This window comes from Coregonus clupeaformis, unplaced genomic scaffold (genome assembly GCF_020615455.1).
Source record: "Coregonus clupeaformis isolate EN_2021a unplaced genomic scaffold, ASM2061545v1 scaf3277, whole genome shotgun sequence".
In the NCBI taxonomy this organism is placed as follows: Eukaryota; Metazoa; Chordata; class Actinopteri; order Salmoniformes; family Salmonidae; genus Coregonus; species Coregonus clupeaformis.
This window is the reverse complement of record NW_025536731.1, coordinates 37,663-43,972: the sequence shown is the minus strand read 5'-3', so window position 1 is coordinate 43,972 and position 6,310 is coordinate 37,663. Positions and strand designations below refer to the sequence as shown.

The 6,310-nt window shown below is 41.8% G+C and overlaps 1 non-coding gene across 1 annotated transcript; it reads right to left on the bottom strand.

The window, feature by feature from the left end:
• Positions 1–2,260: 2,260 nt before the first annotated feature.
• On the bottom strand, positions 2,261–2,336 carry trnav-uac. The gene has a single exon. It is a non-coding gene; the product is annotated as a tRNA-Val (tRNA).
• Between the last annotated feature and the right edge of the window lie 3,974 nt (positions 2,337–6,310).

Genomic DNA, 6,310 nt, shown 5'->3' with positions numbered 1-6,310 from the left:
TGCCATTATATTACATTTAATTCATTGACAAGCAATTATTATCCTAGCAAATAATTCCCCGCGGTCCATCCCATACCCCCCAACATCCCCACCCCCCACAACAGATGCCAGACCAGCACACACGCACATACTCACATACTCCAACACACTCAACCCCCTCCTCCACAATCCACCATAAAATCCAATACTCAACGGCTGTTATATCCCAGAGCCCAACCCGAGAAATAACTTGATCTACGAGTGCACATACAGTTAAAGCTGATTGAGAAAGCATGCAAATTGAGCAGAAATTGACAACAATGTGAGATTTGATTAATCTACTTAATCTATGTCAAGTCCTAGGTGATGGAGATCAGATCCACCCTCTTCACCTGAGACACAAACACTCTGATCCCCTGTTGTAACCATTTTCCCAAGCATCTCCATGCGGTCAGACCTTTGATTATTTTGTGCCACCTGGGCCTCTTGCTCCCGAATGAATATAGCTGTCCTTCCACCGCATATTTTTTGACATTTTATTCATTTAGCAGACGCTCTTATCCAGAGCGACTTACAGGAGCAATGAGGGTTAAGTGCCTTGCTCAAGGGCACATCGACAGATTTTTCACCTAGTCGGCTTGTGGATTAGAACCAGCGACCTTTCGGTTACTGGCACAACGCTCTTAACCACTAAGCTACCTGCCGCCCGCATATGGCAGCCTTGCAATTCTACAAAAAGTAGTTGTGCAGTTACAAAACATATTCATGCAGTACAATACATACAGTGATTCACTTTACAAACGTCTATTGAAACAGCTGCATATAGTGTAGTACAGTAAATTTGCAATTACAAAAATACAGTAGTACACTGTACCTGTTCTCTTCTCTGAATGTCCTTACTATGGTGGACACAAAAAATCAGCTCAATTGGGTTGCACTCTAAGTCCTGCTTCCCTCATTGTCAGTCCATGGACAAGAACATGGTCTATGAGTATTGGTCGAATTTCATCAGATATTTCCACTCTTTGTCTTCCTCTTCCTCTTCGTCCTCCTCTTCCTCTTTCTTGCCCTCCTTCTCCTCCTCTTCCTCCTCGTCGCCCAACTGGCATACGCACTCGTCCTCGTCCTCTCACATTGTTTCTTCTATCCATTCTCAGACTTTCTCCTTCCCACCTTCAACAACCTGTTTGCTCTCTGAACTGCCTTATATTGGTTGTGTCGCATCATTTGAAACAGGTTAAATCCATTTTGAGTGGTTGTGTTCAATCAATGACATGTGTTCTCTATTTGTGTTTGATTGTTGCCTCTGTGTTTACCAGTATGGATGACATGTGCATTAGAGGTGCAGAATGTGTTTTGAGAATGAGAATGTGTTTAGAGTTTTGCTGAAAAGTCTAAGTGAGATCCGCGATATTGTGTTTTACCATGTGAAATGGTTTAAGGTATTGACAACAGACTACATAATTAGCTAAATGAGTCCAGGCAACTGAGAACTTTTGTTCAGCAAATGGGTTTTAGTGTTTTAGCAATTTGCCCTTTTATAAACGCATTTCATGCAATTCCACGTCATTTTACTTGACTGTAGACTCTGGCATAATCTTTATTAATGCCGTGTTCAAAATAACTGGAAACTCTGAGCTGGGAAATCTCAGACTTCCGACTTTAATGAGTTCAAGACAACTGGGAAATGGGGAAAAACGAGCTCCGACTGGAAACATTTGTTTTAAACGGTCATCCAACTGGGAATTCTGGCCTCTTTCTAGAGCTCCGACTGGAAACATTTGTTTTAAACGGTCATCCTACTGGGAATTCTGGCCTCTTTCTAGAGCTCCGACTGGAAACATTTGTTTTAAACGGTCATCCTACTGGGGAATTCTGGCCTCTTTCTAGAGCTCTGACTTTTCTGATTTGAAGACCACTGATGTCATGATTCTACCTCATTTTTTCCCGAGTTCCCATTTGTCTTGAAAGCGCAATACCGCACAAATGATTGAAATGACAGGCTATTTTGACACTGAAAAACTGAGAATCTGAGATCAATGAAAACGAACTTGAATCCATCAATAGCCTATGCCTGGGTGTGTGGAGACATATTGTATGCTACAATATGAGGAGGAAATTATAGTCCTAAAAATGTTTTAAAGTTTCTCTTACAGATTTGCCGCGCATTCCCAACAGTATGCCTTGTTATATTGTGCTACACTCCATTTACATTTTAGTCATTTAGCAGACGCTCTTATTCAGAGCGACTTACAGTTAGTGAGTGCATACATTTTCATACTGGCCCCCCGTGGGAATCGAACCCACAACCCTGGCATTGTAAACACCATGCTCTACCAACTGAGCTACACGGGGCCTAGGTTATTTTTTAAAATAAGCTATTTATCCTCTGTGACTACATTTTAGGCTTTCTCATGGTGTAGTAGGCTATTTTGAATTATTTCATTTATTTCTGGAACAGACAGCAGTAATTCTATAACTTTGTAAAATGTATTTGAATTGATCAGGCGTGCTGCAGCTCCTCCAGAACCCTTGGCGCGGCTCTATAAATGATGGGCAATGCTGGAGAGATGAGAGTTGGAGGCTCATGTCTGTCAGAGCAGAGAGAGTTCTGGGAGAGATTATTAGAATTTTTACATTGCTAAAAGTGACAATTATCTTTCATGCCAGGAGAGGTACCGGATCCGCCAAATAGGTTCCGGAATGAAACAGTCCAAAACGGAGAGTGCCGGATCCTGTTCAGGGCAGGATCCGGATCAAATTAAGCACTGATAATACACTATAACCATCATATCGAAGTAAACTTGGAGTCACGCTGATATGTTGCGTGGTCCTCCCACTACGACTCGGGAAAGCATGCAGTTTATTAGGCTACAGATGAAATAAGTTGTGATGAACTACAGGTTGGTGAAAGTGCAAGGTGACGAGCTTGATGCTCCTTTCCAATAAATATTAAGGGTCTTATTCAGCTAACATGATGATCGATGCTCAGCTGCCATTTGTGAAATACAAATAATATCGATATAGCCATACCCACACTGTATCTGTGAGTTGTTGGCTGTGTCATGGCCAGAGTGGGCACATTTGCTATATAATGCAACAGCTTTAGTGACAAAACCATCAGTAGAGTTGAAGATGCGATGGAAACCCATTTAACTTGTGTTTTTCATGTGGTACATGGGAATTTAACCACAAAAGTAATTACGTTATCATGTACAGTCTTTTTATCCACAAAAAATCAGTTTGAGGGAAATGCGCATATTGTTTTATGCAGATTTTAGAATATTCGCATGGAAACCTTTCGAATATTGGATGAAAACCGATCTATTGACCAGATACTCCATTGGCCGCTCTAACAATGAAAATAATTGTTAGTCGAGAGGAAGCAAGATCAACAGAACCGAAAACCAGAAAAAAATGTTTTCAAGGAACAGCAACAGAACCGAGAACGAAAGTGATCGATACTTGTTCCAGAACAGAACTGTTATTTTAAAAACAACTGGTTAAAAAGTGTTATTTTACGAGTCCAACAAAAAAACGCGCTATAAAGTGCTTATGCAAAGCCCTCACTCTGTCACTCCAACTTATTCCAGTGTCTGCCTTCCAGCTGAAAGTCTTTACCAGTGGGTGTGTTTAGCTGTAGCTCAATTGGTAGAGCATGTCGCTTGTAACGCCAGGGTAGTGGGTTCGATCCCCGGGACCACCCATATGTAAAAATGTATGCGCACATGACTGTAAGTGGCTTTGGATAAAAGTGTCTGCTAAATGGCATATTATTATTATTTAGGCTACCTGCCCCTCCCCTCTCTGAAGCAGAAGCTGCTGTGCTGATGTTACAAGCTTAATAAAGAAGATAGATGTTTTATTTGCTAGAGAAGAGAATGGTGGTGTCAGGAAGAGTGGGGTGTGCCGGACACAACAAAAGTTTCAGATGCTTTTAGTGTCTCCGGCACTCTAGTCCACAAGACGTTCAGGCAGGAGGGGGGTTAACTGGCACTCTAGTCCACAAGACGTTCAGGCAGGAGGTGAGTTAACTGGCGCTCTAGTCCACAAGACGTTCAGGCAGGAGGGGGGTTAACTGGCGCTCTAGTCCACAAGACGTTCAGGCAGGAGGGGGTTAACTGGCGCTCTAGTCCACAAGACGTTCAGGCAGGAGGGGGTTAACTGGTGCTCTAGTCCACAAGACGTTCAGGCAGGAGGGGGTTAACTGGCGCTCAGTCCACAAGACGTTCAGGCAGGAGGGGGGTTAACTGGCGCCCTAGTCCACAAGACGTTCAGGCAGGAGGGGGTTAACTGGCGCTCTAGTCCACAAGACGTTCAGGCAGGAGGGGGTTAAAGATGGCGGCCACCTGTAGTCTCTTGTGGGGCGTGGCCTCACTGGCAGAGTCCAGAACTCTCCTGAGAGTCAGTGGAAGGAAAGCGAAACACAGTTTAAGTGGGAGAGTCGGCTCTGCTGTGGCTGTCTTCCTAACTGCTCCACCTGAGTGAGGCCAGCCTGCACTCTTGGGCCAGTCATTTGATTAGGGAATGTCTTGCAGGTGTGCTGATTAGTAATCCTACACAGGTGTGTTGGGTGAGCAAAGCAGAGCTACACACAATATCCCACAATGACAAAGTGAAAACAAGTTTTTTTGAAATGTTTGCAAATGTATTGAAAAAGAAATACAGAAATATCAAATGTAGATACGTATTCACACCCCTTAGTCGATACACAGCTCTGTCAAGTTGGTTGTTGGTCATTGCTAGACAGCCATTTCCAGGTCTTGACATAGATTTTCAATAGATTTTAAGCCACTCAGGAACATTCAATGTCGTCTTGGTAAGCAACTCCAGTGTATATTTTGCCTTGTATTTTAGGTTATTGTCCTGCTGAAAAGTGAATTTGTCTCCCAGTGTCTGTTGGAAAGCAGTCTGAAGCAGGTTTTCCTCTAGGAATTTGCCTGTGCTTAGCTCTATTCCGTTTCTTTTTATCCCCCCAAAACTCCCTAGTCCTCGTCGATGACAAGCAGACCCATAACATGATGCAGCCACCACCAAGAAAACAGTGGCACTCAGTGATGTGTTGTGTTGGATTTGCCCCAAACATAACACTTTTTTTCAGGACATAAAGTGAATTTCTTTGCCACATTTTTTTAGCAGTTTTACTTTAGTGCTTTATTGCAAACAGGATGCATGTTTTGTAATATTTGTGTCCCGTGTGGCTCAGTTGGTAGAGCAAGGTGCTTGCAATGCCAGGGTTGTGGGTTGGATTCCCACGGGGGACCATAGCTACCTGCTAAATGACTGAAATGCGAATGTATTCTGTACAGGCTTCTTTTCACTCTGTCAATTAGGTTAGTGTTATGGAGTAACTACAATGTTGTTGATCTATCCTCAGTTTTCTTATCACAGCCATTCAACTCTAACTGTTTTAAAGTTACCATTGGCCTCATGGTGAAATCCCTGAGCGGTTTCCTTCCTCACCGCAACTGAGTTAAGAAGGACGCCTGTATCTTTGTAGTGACACACCATCCAAAGTGTAATTAATAACTTCACCATGCTCAAAGAAATATTCTGCTTTTTATTTTATTTTTACACATCTACTAATAGGTGCCCTTCTTTGCGAGGCTTTGGAAAACTTCCCTGGTCTTTGTGGTTGAATTTGTGTTTGAAATTCACTGCTCGACTGAGGGACCTTACAGATAATTTTATATGTGGTATACAGAGATGAGGTTGTCATTCAGAAATCCTGTTAAACACTATTATTGCACACAGGTGAGTCCATGGAACTTATTATGTGTCTTGTTAAGGACATTTTTACTCCTGAACTTATTTAGGCTTGCCATAACAAAGGGGTTGAATACTTGTTGACTCAAGACAATTCAGCTTTCGTTTTAAATTAATTTCTAAAACATTATTCCACTTTGACATTATGGAGTATTGTGTGTAGGCCAGTGACACAAAATCTCAATTTAATCAATTTTAAATTCAGGCTGTGTAACAACAAAATGTGGAAAAATTCAAGGGGTGTGAATACTTTCTGAAGGCACTGTATTACAGACCGTTCAGACTTCAGTAGGGGACGTTGTTGGGCATCTCCTTTAGCATACGCATCAGATTCATCTACTGGGTTGTTATCAATCTAAATAAATACCATCTAAAAAATATATATTGCTTGATTGAATGCAGTCATGTCTTAAGAATATTTTGTTACTTATTTTGAATAGTTGTATATTTAGAAGTACATAAAATGCATGTAAGGATATGTTTTATATTATAACCAATCAGCGTTCAGGATTAGACGTTATATAATATTCTACAAAGGCCTACTGAAACATGTAGCATATTTTCG